Consider the following 19,949-nt stretch of genomic DNA (forward strand, 5'->3'; position numbering starts at 1 on the left):
GAGTCCCTTAACATTTTTCCCCAGACCTTCAACTTTCCTTCTCTATAATCTGTTTCCAGACAATTTTATGCTTTCCCAACATTTTAATCACCACCTTGATGCTGATTACTCTCAAATATAAATCCACACTTAAGAGCTTCCTTTGATTATCCCTTAGCTGTCTAGCTACCTGACTGCTTGATTTCTCAATTTGAATAAACATAAGTACCTCAAAGACAACATTTCTCGACCCCTATTTATTTGCTTTCTTCTCCTGCTTTGCATGCCAGATTGGATTCCTTCCCATTGTTTCTCATGTCATAGCGTAGCTTCCACATCCAGTCGGTGAAGCAAGTTACAAACCTAACTGCCACCATTGGTACCTCAGTCTTTCTAACACTCCATGTTCAAATCATCATATAGTCAGGTGCACTTCACATTTTAAAATAACTCTAAAATTCATGCATTTTCAATGTCTATACTGATAGAATTTTAGTTGCTATTCCTCCAAGGTTTATTTTCTTATGTTCTATAGCCTGAGAGTAAACTTCTTATTTACGAATTTCTTTCTATTTATCTTGTTAAACTTGACTAAACTATGAATTTCAGGGTTGCTTATTATTATCAATTCTGGAATATAGTCAATTTCTATTTATTGCCTCTGTATTTGCTTTCTCTCTGGATCCTACTTAATTATATCCTGAAGACTCTTACTTAATTGTCCATTTGTTTGATGTTTTTCATAATTTCTGTTTATTGCTTCTTTCTGCTACATTCTAAAGTACTTTTTCTGCTGTAATCTATTTTTCATATATGTTTAATTTGCTCATTTAATGAATCCAATGACTGTATTATGTCAAATATTAATTTTTAATTTCTAGAAATTCTTTTTAACTTTTAAAATATACCTGAACTCTTCTGATAATTCTCTGCTCTATCATCATCCTTTTATTGCTTATGTAATTTTAAACATATTTTGAAATATTAATATTTTATGTCTGAGAACTCTGATAAGTACAGGCTTTTGAGATTTATCTTGCAGTTTATTTGTTTACTATCATTCATGGGATTGAGGAAATTCTACCTTGAGAGCCTACCTAGCATTTTTTAAAATTATGAAATTATGAGCTTACATTTAATAGAACTTTATTTTTAGACCCAGTATTCAATGTTTGCCTTTAGATAAAAAATGCACTTGATTACTTTGATACAACTCGTTTGAGACTTTTTCTAAACTTAATTTTCCATTTTTATGCATGAGAGTAAGAGCATATGGGTAATGTGAATTCAATCATAAAACTCAACTTGAGGCCGGGTGCGGTGGCTTGCACTTGTAACCCCAGCACTTTGGGAGGCCAAGGCGGGTGAATCACGAGGTCAGGAGTTCGAGACCAGACTGGCCAACATGGTGAAACCCCGTCTCTACTAAAAATACAAAAAATCAGCTGGGCATAGTGGCAGGTGCCTGTAATCCTAGCTACTCGGGAGGCTGAGGCAGGAGAATCACTTGAACCCGGGAGGCGGAGGTTGCAGTGAGCTGGGATTGCACCACTGCATTCCAGCCCTGGAGGCAGAGTAAGACTGTGTCTCAGAAAAAAAAAAAAAAAGAAAACTCAACTTGAGTACGTGTTTAAGAATTCTCAGGGTGGACGTTTTTTTCTTCCTCTTTATAGACTATTGAGACCTGTTCATATCTCCTCTGTCTGTGCCTGAGGTATAGAAATTTTTAAGGTATTTTTCTTATTGGTGTATTCCCAATGTGTAAGACAATCTTTGACACTGATTAAGTATTTATTAAATACTTGAGGAATGAATGTTTAATATCGAGTAGTTACAACTGATACAAAGAAATCATGTCCTGATGTCCATGCAGAAAAATGTACTGATGCAAGGGACACAGAGGCCTCATGAAACATCTATGAGAGCAGTTTTGCAGGCATCAAATAACTTACAGGCTTTTTACCATCTTAAACATGTGTGAATGAATTTTACAGAATATAAGCTTACAGAGAAAAGCTATTATAAATAAAAAAGAACAAATATGCATTTTAACTAGAAGAAATTAATACATCTATTTCAATCTTTCTGAGATTAAAAATGAACAATATTAGGATATCTACTAATAGAAATTATCAAGTTATATAGGTAGAAGTCAAACATGAAGAGGTTGTCTACCAAGTGCTTCATCAATAAGGTGCCCAAACTGACACTCATATTTATGCATCTTTGACTCCAAACCTATATTCTTAAACTATAATTTATGTTGAAAATTGGCAGGTGGGTGGCAGGACAGAAATTTTTCAGAATCCTAGAGTATAAAATAAAACTTTATTGCAAAAGAGTAAGTTGTTTGACATACATAATCAAAAGAAATCGGTTTCTATTATATATATAAATATATATATATAATACACATGTTTCTCATATATACACACACATATATATAAGGATATACAACAATAAGGAAAATGCTTTAAATAAATTTCTGTACCTCAGACATAGACAGATGAGAGGTGGACCTGTCTCAATAGTCTATCCAGAGGAAGAAAAATAAGTCTACTCTGAGAATTCTGAACACACACACACATACGTATATATAATAGCTTGTTATAACAGCTAATGAGAAGACAACCATCTACAATAACCATATATACACAGAGATGAGAACAACATGCAGTTCTGATGGAAGAAATACCCCAAAATCTTATTGAGAAACAATGGATTGTTAAATACAATAGTGTCTTTAATGACGCCATTTTTGAACTTATATCAGTAAACAGATCACCCCAAATTAACAAGTGTAATTTTGTTTCTATATAAGTAGGGGCACAATCAAACAGAATTAACTCTGAGTATTTAAAAAGGAGGAATTCAATGCACTGGATGAATTACACAGAAGTTGAAAGAGTTTGAAACAGCAGATCTTAAGCTAACAAGAGATTAACAATAGCAGAAGACAGTATTACCCTTAGATTGGAGGGATATAGGGAAGGGGGAGATTTTACTGGAGCCCAGAACCCTGGCACAACCAGGATTTGAAGAGGAGATTTACTGGCAACTTGAGATGCTGTGCAAGACAGAAAAGGAAGGGAAGAAATAACTTTGGCCTTACCTCCCTTCCCACTTTCCAATTTCCCACCAGTACATCCCATTGGCCAAACCCATTTGGAAGCCTTTAAAATTAATCTGTAATGACAGACTCCCTCCCCCACGACACTGAGGTATAAGCAAACCAGGAAGGGTTGACAAGCTGATAGGTAGGCAAAACCTTACCTTTTCTTCTATGTGCTTAATATGAATATGTGAAAATTTTTCATTGTAAGCATTTAGTGTATATACTTGAAGGCTCTTTGTATCTTAAAATTGTTGAAAGCATTCTTCTCTACCATAATTTCTGGATTTTTCTGAAAAAATATTTTAATGACTGTCTTTTCTCAATATATTACCTTAAAAATCAAATTTTTTGAGATTATATTATTTCTAATTGTTAAGGTGGTAGAAATCGTATATGAGCATGTACTTTATACTTATGTTTTATTTTTCCTTAGAATAAATTCCTGTAAACTGACTTGATGGGTCAAAATTAGTAAAGTTATTAAGTTTGTTGACTAACAAAATCCTATTTATATGTTTATATATATGAAAAATTTACAACTATTCATAATCCTATAGTATAGACTTTAACTAAAATTATATTCCTGCATTTGTGTATATATATATATATATAAGAGAGAGTGTATGTATATATATATATTGAGAGAGAGAGTGTATATATATAGAGTGTGCATATATATATAGTGTATCCATATATATATGTGAAAGTTTAAAATTATTCATAATCCTATAGTACAGATTTATCACTCTTAAACGTTTGGAAGACAAATATTTTTTCTACTAGCGAACAGACTATATTATTTATAATTCAATTTTTCTAGCTTTTGTTTTTTAATAACCTTTATTATTATAGGACAGTTTTACATTCACAGAATTCTTGTGAAGATAGTACAGAATTTCCATATATACAGTTTCTCCTATTAGTAACTTCTGATACTATTAAGGTACATATGTCACATTTAGTTAACCAATATTGAATTATTATTACTATTAACCAACATCCATTTTTTATTTTAACTTCCTTAAACCTTACTTCATGTATTTTTGTTGTTCTATGACCTCATCTAGAATGCTACATGACATTTAGTATGTAATGTTTTATATAGTATTTAGTATTTAAACTCTTATTCAGAGCCTAAACAGACTCTAATTAATTAGAGCCTAACAGTCCTCTGATTAAAAGGGCTAATAATTGTGACCGTTTCTCAGACTTTCCATGTTTTTGATGAACTTGACAATGTTGAGCAGCACTAGTCAGATATTTTGTAAAATGTCCCTGAATTGAAATGAGTCTGATGATTTTCTTATGATTAGACTTGAGTAATGGGCTTTTGGGAGGAAGACCACAGAGGTAAAGTGTCATTCCATCACATCATATCAAGGGTCTATACTATTACCATGACTTGTCACTAGCGATGCTAACCTTGATCATTGCTCCCAAGATAGTTTCTGAGGTAAAAAATTATTTGGAATGATTCTACATGGGAAATTTGTTTATCCTCCCCTATTTATATGTTTATTCAAGTATTTATTTATCTCAGTTTAAGTGTACGGATATTTATGTTACACTCTAAGTTATAACATTTATATTTTAAATTTTATAATAATTTTATTTAGTTACATTGAAGTGAATCTGTGCATAAAACCTTGATTATTTTCTTAGTGATTGACAAAATTTTCTTGGGTTAAAGGTAATACATTCTTGAAGGCTTCTGATATAATTTGCCATAATGCCTGTCATAAATGTTATAAAAATGTCCACTTTAATTTGCCTCCTAACTACTTTATAAAAGGCAATGAAAGTACCTACTCTTTCTATATCCCCCCAACAGACATATTGTAGAGCTTTTTACATCAAGGAGGCATGGCTTGTGAATTACTCTCTCATCCACTGCATCTACTGTATGTTTTGTTTTTATCTTCAGCAAGACCTCTAACTACACCTGTTTCAGGAATGACATGTAAACCTCATCATTTGGAGACAACACTTAATGAAAATAATCCCCTCTGGGTTAAATTAATATTTTGCTCTCCTTTTTCACTTCCTTGTGAAAGATATGTGAGTTGGATAGAGATAGTAATGGGCGTTTGTGTCAATTTTACACTTAGTTCATGAGAGTGCTGGTTATGTTGCATTTGTCACGACAACACTCTACGCATAAATGGGACTGTTTATGTTTAGAAGGTGAGGAAACAGATTCCAAAAGGTCAAGGTGCCCAAGATTGTATATGTAGTACAGTGTTAATATTAATGTTGTGTGAATACTTTATACCAAGCATGTTTAATCTTCCACAACACTGCAGAATGTTATTCTCATTTTACAGACTAATTAAAACAGGAGTTTAAAGATGTTGAGCCTGAGGTAAGCAAAGCTAAAAAGCAGTAAGGTGTTTTCCCCATTTGCATCATTTTTCTTCAAATCCATGCTGCTTCATGTAGTGTGGATAATAGTCACAGGTAAAGGTGGATTTGCATATAAAATTTATTATATTTATATTTGGTTGCTACACTGTGCAATCCTGTTTGGAGGAAAAGATATAGTAGGAAGCAGAGAACAGTACTATAAAATAAATAAGTAGATAAGCTAGAGTTCAAAATAAGAAATTTTAAATTTCATGTCACTGTGTTACTAGCATTACTTTAATTCTAAATCTTTTCTTCTTAATCTTATTAAGCTTGAAATTTAAGTCCCACCACGAATGCAAGTTTAGAGATGCTGAGCTAGACGGCATTATCTGTGAGGTTAGGACATTTCCCATTGCCAATGTTCATGCCAAAAAGTTTAGTAAAGATCCCTAGTCTTGTCACATGCTGGTATATAAGCTTTTTTCCCTTGGCGAAAGACTGGGTTATTTTCTTTCTAATAAAAAATATTATGGATCCAGAGAGACAAGTTTTTAATTCTCAGCTGCCATGTGCGTTTAGTCAAACTATTTAATCTCACTAAGCCTCTGTTCTTATTTAAAATATCATGTAGTTAAAGCCAGCAGAATAAATCCACTATTACCCTATATAGTTAAAACACACAGAAAACAGAACTAGAGAAAAAATAGAATAATTTAAAAGAAAATTTCTTAAACACATTCCACAAATCATGAGTAACACCTGCATATTCTTGTAATGATTTCAACATGAGAAGCCTGCTGAGAAACAACCAACAATTCTCAGACCTCCAATGGAATACGGATGTTGTCAAAGTATCTCCAACAGGAAATTTGCTTCAGTAATACTGAGAGTAGAACAAGAATTTCCGAGACTCAACAAAACATGCAAAAACAGCAGAATACGGCTAAAGCAATCCAGTGGCAGAAGTGGGAGGGTGTGATTGAAACAATGGAAGCAATGTTGCCATTCAATCTGGGTTTCATTCAAGCTGCTTCCATAAACTTTGAATCCCAACACTCTGGTAACTGTGATGCTAATCCAACCTTACATTCTTCTCGCCTTCATCAAATGCCTTTGGAGTCCATTCTAATACATATTTCCCAGTTTTCTACATATGTGAGTTGGTAAATTTTGCAATATTTTTGTATGTATGGCAACGCTTCTCAGACTTTGTGTTTATACTCTTCGGTATCTACTCAGATTTGGATCTCAACATAGGTTTTGAAAAGTGAGAGGGATACAGTGAGTGTTAAGGAGATTCAACTTGCCTGTGCAAGGCAGCTGCCTCTGGGAGATTTATTATTAAGCTTTTTGGTCTTGGGGAAGCAAATCTCCTCCTATGGGGAGAAAAGATTTCTTCCTTCACCACTGGGATTTTGGGATTTAAGATCTCAATACCAATTATTAGAGTCACATTTATTTCTGATCTGAACGTAAGAGACCTGAAGAGGCTATAAATTCAATTAACATTGTAATTCAGACACTTGATGAGTACAACTTAGAATTTGGTTTCATGAAATCCTATGTCGATATAACAGAGCTGTCATAGAAAATGTCTATTTTCTATATATGTCTTGGACTGAAACTATAAACACCCAAGTTTGCCATTTTTGTTCTCCAAGATCTTCAGCATATTCACAAGCAGCTACCTATCTCAGAAAACCAGTACAATGTATTTCTGCCATAACTGTCTACTGCCAAAGCTACGTGGTATCCCCAAACATCATATTTTGTAGACATTCAACTCTAGGCAGCTTGAAATAACATGTTAAGAATTTTTAACTGATGATTCTCTCTGAATGGAAGGCCCTTAAATGGTTCTTAAGCTTTTCCCTAGTTCTATAATAGAAAAAACAAAGATTCCTTTTATACAATAGAATTTTTAAAAACTTAGCAATGTATGCATTTAAATTCATGCTTAACGAACAGGAATGATCACAGAACTATCTCCTGTCCCAACCTCATTCTGCCCAATAAATGTCATCTAGAAAATAAGTGGCACTACTTTTTCAAATGACTGTGTGTTTATATTCTGTGCCATCACAGCAGAGAAATATTATCTATAAGGGAAGAGAGTTAATTTGCCTTGTTTACTAAGATGCTTTTCTTATTCTTTTTTTTTTTTTTCATACAAACATACATATATAATATGCATACAGACATGTATATGTTATATATTCTTATTCTTTGTGGAATGAATGAATATTATTTCTGTATTATTTCTCTACCACAACAGAGCTAATTTTTTACATTTCTTAAATAATTTTCTTAATATTGGGCAAGTTATTCTATTTTCTCTTGGTTAGACTCCTTGTCCATGAAATGGAAATTTTAATATATGACACTTAACAGATATAACTGATAAAGAAGCACTGTGTGAACATAAAGAAATATACATGTTGTTCATTTCATCTTCACTCATAGTTGGTTGTTCCCTCTAAGCCTTGAGGCCTGAAGCTGGCTTCTTGGGTCATATTATAATCATTCCAATCTGGTCCAATTATGTACTGGCCCAGTTCTATACCTTCATTTGTTTGTGGCCTGTTATTTTCAGTTATTTCCAGGCTGCCATCTGTTCTACTTTGACCTCTTTAAAAGTTTTGAGCATGTATAACTCAGCAGCTGAGAGAACCATGCACACATCTCTTTCTGCATTTTGCATTTATTAAGTATTTACTATGAGTCAGAACTATTTAAAAATGGGGAAGTATATATATATAATATATATTATTATAGATATACACATATATCTATAATAACAGAGTTGCATGGGTAAGTGTTCAGTATGTAGAAAAGTTGAAGAGCTGGATTTTGAACTCACAGTTATTTTTCTGTCTATTTTCTTAACCACTGTGTATACTTTTATTTTTCATATATTAAACTAGAAATTTTCTCTGCACAATTTGATTTAAACAACTTTTATCTTTATACAGAGGCTACTCCTCTTCACTTGGTCTTATTTTTAGAGGTAATTTTTTTACTCATTTCCCTGATTCTGACCTTGAATTTGCCCAGAATGTTGTTTTCCTAAACCCCATCTGCTCCACAAGTTTAAATCATAGACAAGAGGCACATTTTTCAGTGACCCAGTCCACCTCTTGTCCTTGCTGGTCAGAGGAGGAATCTCAGACTTCATTCTCAGGCCCTCCTAGGCTGTCTTAGAATCCTCACAGTAGGGTCTTGGTGTTCTCTGGCCTGGTCTAATGCCCTTGTTCTCTGACATGCTCAGCTATTCCAACATATCTAGTCACCTACTTCTCTCAGTAATTAAATTTAAGGAGATCGATTCCTAGTAAAACAGGTTAATAATTTATTTATCCAGGTGATCATTATTACTTCTCATTGAGAAAACAATTGCCATTTGAAACAGGCCTCACAATGTAGAAAAGCTGTACAGGATGCCTAACGATGATCAAATGGTTATTGGATGATCCCTGAAATGAATCAAGAAGTGTCAAATGGAAGAGATGAATAGCTAGTGACATACCAGTAAAATAACCTGATGCATCTATGCCTAGAATCAAAATCAACAACCATATAAAACAAATAACAAAAGTAAGAGCTGTTCCATTAACAGTCCAGCATGCCTAACACTACTGCTTTTTATGTTATGTGCTGAAAGATCTCTCTTTTTTAGATATATTATTTGTATAGTTGTCTCAAAACTGATTTACGATATACATAAGGTTTTGTGTTCCTACCTTTGCTTTGGGATTGCGATAATGTGTATCTCTAAGAGAGCTTTTGTAGCTCTAGGGTCTCATTCACCGTGTCGTGGATGAATCCATTGGCACATTAACTCTCAGAGTTCTGGTAGTGCTTCATTGTCACTTACAAAATGCCACTTACATATCTACCTGTACATTTGGTCATTCTTTTCATATCACACAATCTGAAAAGAAAAGATACATTGAAACACAACAAAATCTGTGCAACGTTGCTTTGGCCTGGGTAAGCATATTGATTTTTGAGCCTTCGCTTTGGCCCCAGCTTGATAAGAGCCTTCTGACTAACTACAGCTATTTCTGGGGTTTAGTTTTCTCTATGGGGGAAAGGAAAGCTCAATGAAATAACTATGAATTTTATTTTCAAATTGACTTGTATAACTCAGCTTGATATCTTTGACCCTTTAAGGCACCAGATTCAACATGACAATTTAATAATAATTTTAAAAAGAATTGCTAATAATGTGCCTGTTAGCCAGGCAGCCTACATGTAGAATCTTTATTAAATAAATAAGGAAACCAATGCTAACGTAGAGCAAGTGATTTTCCGAACATGACATTGTTTTCTTTTTCCTTTTTCTTTTCCTTTTTTTTTTTTTTTTTTTTTTTTTGTGAGACAGAGTCTCCCTCTGTTGCCCATCCTGGAGTGCAGTGGTGTGATCTCAGCTCACTGCAAACTCTGCCTCCCAGGTTCAAGAGATTCCCTCTGCCTCAGCCTCCTACTACAGGCATGTGCCATCATGCCTGGCTAATTTTTTTTGTATTTTTAGTACAGAAGGGGTTTCACCATGTTGACTAGGCTGGTCTCAAACTGACCTCAGGTGATTCACCCACCTCAGTCTCCCAAAGTGCTGGGATTACAGGTGTGAGCCACTGCGCCTGGGGCTATTTTCAAGAGAGGCAGCCAGAATACAAATTGTCTGAACATAAGGCCCTTGTTCTCACCATCACATGCTAAACAGTTTCTTCTTCTATCAAATGGACTACTTTAGATACACAGATGACTGCAGCACTGGCCTTATCTACCTGCTTACATCAATAATCTGATATTTAAGTAGGGCAATTTCTTTCAAAGGAGAATACAATTTGAATGCTCCAAAACAAAAACAAAGGAAGAAAAAAAAAACTTACAAAGAAACAAAACAAAAAATATTTAACTCCCCATAAAGGTTTGAAAGAATATGTGTTTTTGCTGGAAAGAAATTCAGTGAATTCAAAGAAGTTCCTATTAAGTCTGTTCTTAGAGAAAGGCGCTGTCCATTGACAAGGTGAGACCAATCAGACAGTATCCGTCAGAACAGTGTCAGAGGACAAATTGATTTTGCTGTCTTAAGGGCGTGTAATCAAATAATTTGTAGAAATAGAGCAGTCACCATTCAACTGTTGATGCCAATAATTCAGTTATTTTGAATGTTAAAAATTTGAAGAGAGTCAAATTACATGTATTCCAGGTTTTAGAGACTGGCAAATCTTTTTTTTATTTGAATATTAATATTTTTCAAAATTAGAGTCAAAGTAAATCAGATACTGACTGTTGTCACTTACTTTTTTTTTAATAAAAATGCATCCCTAAAAGTTTGTAGTTGTATTTTACAGAAATAAAAGGTCAGATTTTGTGTTTCCAACTACAAATTGTTTGCCTGCAAACAAGCACATTTTTGGAAAAAAAAAAAAGATGTGCTAATAATGCTACATAATGTTTATAAAAGTGCTCGATATGCTTTGTTTACATTCTAATTATTGGTCTTGGAGTAAATATATTAGGTAGGTAAGAAAAAGAAAAATATTTTCATTACGGATTAAAGGAAGTTTTCTGTGTTGTTCTGCACTGTGACTTTGCCCTTAAATCAGAGACATCCTCAGCCCCCAGTCAGCCCACTTAATTCTTAGTTACAATTCCAGGTCCAAATTGTAGTTAAACCTTTGTCAAGTCTTCTTTAGAGTCACCAGAAAATTCATTACATCCATCTTCTTCATCTATTTATCATCCATTATCATTTACGAACATTTAGCTTACTGTTAATATATTACACTGTAATCATTATAGTAATACTAGTATCTATTCATTGATCACACCTCTTGTCCACAAAATAATTGTCAGCTTATGAAAATACATTAAATATAAAAAAGTCTCAAATTCGTAAAAAAATTGAAGCGGCAAAAAGAAAGGGGGAGTGATGGAAAATAAGTCACAAAAATAAAAATAAAAACCTTGGTGTAATGATCTAATATATTTGCTGACATGGAATCACGAACCATGCTCAAGCAATCAATGAGAGGAATTTTTAAAGTCAATTTAATAATTCACGATGTTCAAAATTACAGGAAAAAAAAGTGCTCAGAAAAAAATCAAAATAGTTTTTGTAGGAGTTTGACACCAAAATTTCTCCCAAATCTCTGGTAACTTGTTTTGGTTTTATGTCTCACTCACACCAGACTAGACCATGAGTTCCTTGAGGGCTGGGGTGACTCCCATTCACCTGTCAGAGGGAGATTTGTGTCATAGTGTCCTCCTTCATGCACTCAAGGCAATAGGTACCCTATGAGAAGCCCACAGCTAAATGTTAGCAAAGCTGGAAGTCTCCTCAGGCTCTCTGGAGTCATGCCTGGCTCATAACATGAGTTAAATAAATTACTCTCAATTTTTATTGTCCATAAAACGTTGCATAAAACAAAGGAAATCTGCTTTTTAAATAATTATTTAAACTCACAAAAAAGAGCATTTAAAATAGGTTAAAATCAAGGTACATGAATTTGCATTGATCTAAATAAATAATTGGGTAAACAAATAAATGAGTGAGAAAAATCAGTTCATCCTTAAAAAATGAAAGAGGAGGATTAAAAATCAACACTAGAACATTACAGTAGCAATTGTTTCAAGATGGATCCACCAATGAAACCTATAATTAGTGGGTGTAATTTTGAGGTGTAACTCCTGATGTAGTCTACAATTACCCATGATATTTATTAATTACAAAGGAAAAATAATAATAACTCTACATCAGAGAAAACCAACATTCCCAGCCTTAGATAAGTGATCAAGCTTAATATCACCAGCATTAAGCTGGGTTGCCACCACATACCTCCTTACATGAGCCACTGAGAAAAGCACATCACTCTTTGGGTATTCCTTGCCAAAACTGCATGAGTCCAGCCTAATCATGAGAAACAGCAAATAAATCGAAGCTGAGGGATATTTTTTTAAAAGACCTGACCAGTATTCTTCAAAAGTGTCGAGGTCAGGAAAAACACAGAATAACTGAGGAATGTTTATAGATTAGAGGACAGTAAGAAGGCATAATAAATGTGGGATACAAAAGTAGTTTGGTGAGGATCAGGCGCAGTGGCTCACTCCTGTAATCCCAGCATTTTGGGAGGCTGAGGCAGGCGGATCACCTGAGGTCAGGAGTTCAAGACCAGCCTGGCTAACATGGCAAAACCCCATCTGTACCACAAATACAAAAAAAAAAAAAAAAAAAAAAAAAAAAATTAGCTGAGTGTGGCAGCAGGCACCTGTAATCCCAGCTTCTTGGGAGGCTGAGGTGGGAGAATTGCTTGAACCCGGGAGGCGGAGGTTGCAGTGAGCCGAGATCACGCCACTCACTGCACTTCAGCCTGGGGGACAGAGTGAGACTCTGTCTCCAAAAAAAGGAGAAAAAAAAAAAGTAGATTGGTGGAAAACCCAGCAAAATTGATCTGAATAAAATCTGCTGTTGTGTTAGTAGTGCTGTCCTAGTATTAACACCTTGTGACAAGTACCTATGATTATGCAAGATGTGAGTAGTAGAGCAAGCAGAGAAAATATACACATAAACTCTGTATTATTTTTGCAACTTTCCTGTAAATTTGAATTATTTTAAATGGAAACTTTTTTTTTTTCCTAGGGTTTTTGGGAAGGAAGAATTTTAGTTACCAGTAAAACTTCTTTTGTTTTTGTTTTTTTTTTTAACTTCTTTTTTTAACATGATTTTATTTAGAGGTAATTTCAATCTTACAGAAGATTGCAAGAATAGTACAAAGAACCTCCGCATATCCTTTGTCCAGATTCACCACCTGTAATTTGTTGCATTTATATTTTCTTGTTATCTGTCTGTCTCTCTCTCTCTCTCCCTCTCTCTCATTAATATTAATGACTACTTTCCTTCTTTAATGTATCACTTCCTTTATAGAGGGCTCTTAAAAATCTCCCATTATCTTTATATAATTGCTTAAATAAATGTATTAAGAATGCTTAAATCTTTGCCAGAACTCAGTCTCATGGCCACACTTCTCTGGAAGAGAGCCTGGAAAATGTGGTTTACTTTATGGGTGGCAAAGTGCCCAGCTAAACTTGTGATTGTGGAAGGAGAAAGGAGGTGTAGAGTGGGTGGGTAGCCTGCTCTGGAATACAGGTCTGCTGTAAGAAGTTTCTCCTACTTTGATTCATCTTCGTTTTCCCTATTCCCGCCTCCCTCTAAGTTAACTTCCCTTCCCATGTTTGCAGTTGCCACTACCTGATCCCTTATGATCTCAAAGCAGAAGTAAGTCACACAAAATGTTCTTCCAGTTCTCCTGGGTTCAGCAAATTTGAAACTTGCCCAGATCTAATCAGCAAACAACAGGGATGTTTGATTCAATTTCTGGTCACTATGTGACCTTTAACATGGCTATTATACTATCAGAAAAGCTAAATACATTGTGAGGACTGCTAAGTTTAATTTTGTTTTGTGCTGGAACCAGCTGCCTAAAATAAGCCCAAATTTAACATAACCATGTCTTTAACATAACCATTTTTTAGTACTTATGACTAAGAAATATAATCTTTTGTGTTTATCTAATGTCATCAGCTAAACATAGAAATAAATATTAATTTATAATTATTAAATATGATGTATGCATTAAAATATTTATTTTAATACAAGTAGAATTCAGAATCCTGATCATGTTAACAAGTTACAAACATAATTTTGGCATTTTTAAAATATTTTAACCAGTTATCTTTAATATACTTAGTATATATCTGTAAATATTCTCCTTTAATAAATTAGTTCCTTCTATTTATTCAAGATTGCGTGATATTTAACAAGAGTACAAAGCCAGTTCCCTAAGGAAAAAATAATCTTTTCAACAAACAGTCCTGAGACAACTAGATATTCACATGTGAAAGAATAAAGTCAAAATACCTTTCCCATACTATACACAAAAAGTAATTCAAAATACATAATAGACTTAAATGTAAGAGCTGAAACAACTAAAAAATCACAATAACAAGCCGTAATAGTAAATACGTGTGACTTCAGGTTAGCCAAAGCTTTCTTAGATATGCTACCAAACGTGAAATTGAGAAAATAAAAAAAGAATAAAGTGTGCTTTATCTAAATTAAAAACCATCATGCTATAAATAGTACCATTGAGAAAGTAGAAACAGTGCAGCGAAAGAATGAGATAAAATATTTGCAAATCATATATCTGTTAAGGTACTTAGATTCAGGATATATAAAGAACTCTACTCTTAGAACTCAACTCAAGAAAAGACAAATAACCCAATTTAAAAATGGGCAAAGGAGCAGAATAAACATTTTTCCATAAAAGGTATACAAATGGCCATTAGGCAAATTAACATATGCTCAGCATCGTCAGCCAAGAAAGAAATGCAAAGCAAAATCACATGAAATACTACTGCACTCACACTAGAACTGTTGTAACAAAGGGAACAGAGTATCAATTATTGGCAAGGATGTGGGGAAACTGAAACCCTCATAAATTTTTGGTTGGAATGTAAAGTGCTGCTTTGCAAAACAGTCTGTCGTTCCTCAAATGTTTAAACATAGAGTTACCATATGACAGCAATTCAACTCCTAGGTATATATCTAAGAAAAACAAAAAACTATCCACCCGCAAACTTGTGCATAAATGTCTATAACATTATTCATAATAGTCAAAAAGTGAAAAACTACCCAAATGTCTATAAACAGAAAAATAAAATTGGGTACATCCATATAATAGAATATTATTCTGCAATAATAAAGTACTGATTCATGGTACAATATGAATGAAACTTGAAAACATTATGCTAACTGAAAGAAATAACTCACAAAAGAAAACATATTATATGATTTATTTTATATGAAATATCCAGAATAGGCAGATTTGTAGAAAAGTAAGTAGATTAGTGCTTACTTAGGGCCAGGTAGGTAGGAGGAGTAATGGGAGTGACTGCTAATGTATAAAGAGTTTTTTGGGGGGCGATAAAAATGTTCCAAAATTGATTGTGGTTATGACTGCACAACTCAATGTATATACTAAAAACCATTGAATTGTACACTTTAAATAGATGTATTTTATGGGATGTATATAATATTTCAATAAATCTGTTGTGCATAGATTTAGATACATATCTATTTCTTTCTCATCTCTTCAGAGTGTATGTTAGAGGAAATGAAAGATTTTTGGTCAGGAAAAAAACATGTTTCACAAGAAATAGTATTAATCGCATTATTGACATTCTCTTAGCATCATCTTGTTACCTGCTTTAAGTCTTTCTTGAACTCTTAACTGTTGTGGATTCTTATTATTTTTCAGCAAACATTTCAAAATCATATAATTCTCATTTATGGGAGAAAAAGTTGAGATAAACAGCTTGCCCTGTAAGGACATGTATCTTCAGTTGTCTAAGTATTGACTTAAGAATCATAATCTTGACACAAAAACTTCAAAAAAGGAAAAGAAAACCCACAAAATCATGAAATAATTTGATGAGTCAAAGTCAAAGCTGAGGAAAAAATACATTAGAGAAAATTATCTAAATTATATTTGGACAACGGGTCAAGAAAGTTCAATATCTATGTATTGCATATTACACACTACTTATTACATAACAGTAGATAGCAGCTGATTGGAGCTAGGTATGAGACATATGATGTCTAAAATTCAGTACTGAATTTCACAAAAAAGGCTAGTCAAAACAAGTGAACCATTTGAGATGAAACTTACAGTTTGGGGGAAACAAAAGATTACAACCTAAAGTGTTTTTTAGAGACAGGTAGAATTGGTTTCAACTACTTGATCTTCTCCTACTTAGCTCTGTAAAAATTGTCAATATATTAACCTGAGTCAGTCTCTGTTCTATAAAATTAGTCAGTAAAAATAAATTATCTCTAACATTCTACTATTTTGTGCTGGAGGTAGAACCTCAAGATAAATATATCTGGGGAAAACCCCCAACTTGTCAGTATGCATTTAACTCAGTAAATTTCTATCACCCCATCACTGAAGATACATTATTGGTGTCCTACATACATATAATGCTCCCTAGGTATAGACAGAACACAAAACCCCTATGTGGTATGATTGCTTCTCACTTAAACACCATTTGATGTATTGCAATGCAATTTAACAAATGTTGGTTGAGTATATCCATCCCCACTGTTCTAGATCATTAGGATAAAACAACCCAGTCCTAAGGGATCTCACATTCTGTTATTTACAAACTGGATCACCTACAAATAACTCACAATACAAATTAATAAATTAAAGTTAGTGGTATGCCCCTGGTGCAGGGCACACGATGGAGGGAATGATATACTACATCTAAGGAGATCAGAGGTGATTTCCAAGAATAGTTTACTCGTGAACTGGAGCTTGAGAGGTAAATGGGTTTGTCAGATAAAAGCCAAAGAAGGTGAGGAATACAGGCTGTTCTGATTAGAGAGGAGGCAAGTAACAATGTCCAAAGACATGGTATGATCATGGGCTATCAAGGGAAATTCTTATGAAGAGTTTCATATGAAATGGTTTTATATAAAGTTGGTTTGGGTTTGTTTTGTTCTATTTCTCTCCCTTCACCACCCCCCACTCCCCAACTATCCATGTATCATAGGTAGGAGCTTAATAGGTATGAAGAGTGAGGCCAGCATTTTGTGCTGCTGTCTTCTTTTTCATTATGTCTGTCAAATAGATCTATTATCTTTCCAAAAGCTTGGTAATTAAATGAATATTCTGGTATTGAACACTCAATTCAATTGAATCATATGGTTAAATTTCAGAAAGTATTTAACAATATCTTACCTCCAATTTTAAATGATCAAACCAAATAAGAAAAGGCTATTCACAATGATGATAATAAAACTAAAAACAAAATAATGACTTACATTTACATAACTTAGTATGTGCTAAGGTTTGTTTCAAGTCCATTTGCCTGGGTTGATTAAACTTCACAAAACTTATAAGCATATTTAAACCACAACAGATATAGTGCTTCCAGCCCAAGCACTCTATCTGGCTCTAGAGCCTGAGCTCTGAACCATTAAGCAACACAGCCACAGAAAGTCAGTGTGGAAGGGTCGGCCAGGATATCAGATTGAAGGTAGACAGGGGCCAGATTATAATGAGTCTTTATATTCCACTGAGCTTCTTTTTTATTTTCTTGAGATTGAGAGTCAATAAAGGGTTTATTTTCAAGACATTTTGTGATACATTCTGCGTTAGTGAAGAATCACAGTACTGGGGATAACTGAGATGGGAGAGTCTCCTTGACCCTTTTGTAGACAAGAACTGAAGTGCACCAGCTCTGGGTCCAGCCAGCCATTTCAACACTGGCAGGGACAAACTTCACTCACTCAAACCCACTGTGCTCAACCCCTCACGGGAGGCAGCACACAGTTGAGTGGGTGCCGGGGCGGGGTGAGCTTTTTTGGCCTCCAGTCCCATGGCAGTGTGTAGGGATGTGTTACAATTAATGCTCTTTTAGCTTTGCTCTCGGCTGATGGCTTCAGTGTTAAACAGCTCAGTGAAGAATCAGTGTGACAGCCTTCTGCACCTGCCCTTTTGACACCTGAGTTCTTGCTCGGCATCCGGGAAGAATCAGGTCTCATGAACAATTCGAAAGGTGATGAATGCAGAGGATTTTATTAAACAGTGGAAATGGCTCTCAGCCGAAGCGGAGCTGGAAAGGAGATGGTGCAGGAAGAAGGGGATCTTCCTCTAAAGCCCGGCCAGCTCCAGCTGGGCTCCACTCTGAAGTCATGTCCTCTGAAGTTGAGCCGCATCTCTCTGTAGTCTCCGACACTCAGTTGCTCCTTCCCCTCTCAACATTCAGCCACTTATCTCTCTGCCAGCTGAGGTCTGGGGCTCATATGGGCACAGAATACAGGAGTGGGGTGGGTCAAAAAGGCAACATTTGGGTGGGAAAACAGGGATAACTGTTCTTACTTAGGGCTGTGGTTTCCAGGCTTGAGAGTGGGACCTTTGCTGGGGAACCACCCTCTTTTACCCAGTGTTTTCCTGCCTCCTGTCCATATCATAACCACATGGACATTGACACATTAAACTTGACATTTCATGATATTTTAATTTTTATTTTCCAACCAAATGAATCCGAAAAAATAATGGTTCTGGCAGAAGTGTGGAGCACAGACAGAAACATAGGAAGACTAACTTCAGTTGTATCAACAGTCCAGACAAGAAATCAATGGAGAAAAATTTTCTAGTCAAGTGGGAAAGAGCTTAGGGAGTATAAATGACAAAAGTAAATCAGGAAGTGGTGGCAAATTGAAAGACTGCATAAATGCTAAGTAATCTGCTCTAGGTCATACACAATAGTGTGCTGGTAAGCCAGCTCTCTGAAGGCAGTGGGGGAACCATGATTTGTAGTCTTTGTGGACTGCCGTAGTGTAAATACCCTCACCGTGACTAATTTAAAGATAACAACCTGATGTAATAGATGCACAAAATGGGATCTCAGGAGAGAGCTGGTTGGGGTTGAATGCAAGCTGTTTGCAAGCCACAGTAATAGTGAAGATGCAATGCTCTTCAGCACTATAGTACATGCACAGTGTTTCATGCAGACCTGGATTTGAAATAAATTGCTGCCACATTTAGTAGCTGTATGAGTGAGCTCAAGTTCTCATCCTTTCTAAGCTTCAATTTCTTCATTTTAAACTGGGACTAATACTACTTAAGAGAGTTGTTTTGAAAACTAAAAGATAAAATATGAAAAGCATGTTCCATTGCTTTTTGCATAATCACCCCTCCATGAATAAATAAATAGTATTATTGTTACTCTTTATAAATCTGCAAGAAATTTTCCTGTGCTAAAGAACATTGTTCTAGTGGTCTGGCTTGTAAATTAGAGTTAGGAATTTGACCCATAGCTCCTATTGTTAGGAAATTCAGAAAGAATGTGTTTTTTCTTGTAGCCTTAGGAATTTAGGAAGTTACCATACCAGCTATACCTTAGGAATTTAGGAAGCTGCCATACCAGCCAGGCCCCAAACCCTGAACCCTTAGGCTACTTTTGTTTCCTTATCTTAGGGACTATCTTAGTTGATAAAGGGGGCATATGTTTTGGTCTCTCATGTTGCGGGAAGTCAGGGACCCCAAATGGAGGGACTGGCTGAGGCCGCGGCAGAAGAACATAAATTGCGAAGATTTCATGGAAATGTATTAGTTCCCAAAATTAATACTTTTATAATTTCTTATGCCTGTCTTAACTGCAATCTCTGAACATAAATTGTGAAGACTTCATGGACATTTATCACTTCCCCAGTAAATACTCTTATAATTTCCTTTGCCTGTTTTTACTTTAATCTCTTAATCCTGTCATCTTTGTAAGCTGAGGATGTATGTCGCCTCAGGACCCTGTCATGATTGCGTTAACTGTACAAATTGTTTGTAAAACATGTGTGCTTGAACAATATGAAATCAGTGCAACCTGAAAAAGGAAAGAATAACAGTGATTTTCAGGGAACAAGGGAGATAACCATAAG

The sequence above is a fragment of the Pan troglodytes genome, chromosome 12 (genome assembly GCF_028858775.2).
Source record: "Pan troglodytes isolate AG18354 chromosome 12, NHGRI_mPanTro3-v2.0_pri, whole genome shotgun sequence".
NCBI classification, from domain to species: Eukaryota; Metazoa; Chordata; class Mammalia; order Primates; family Hominidae; genus Pan; species Pan troglodytes.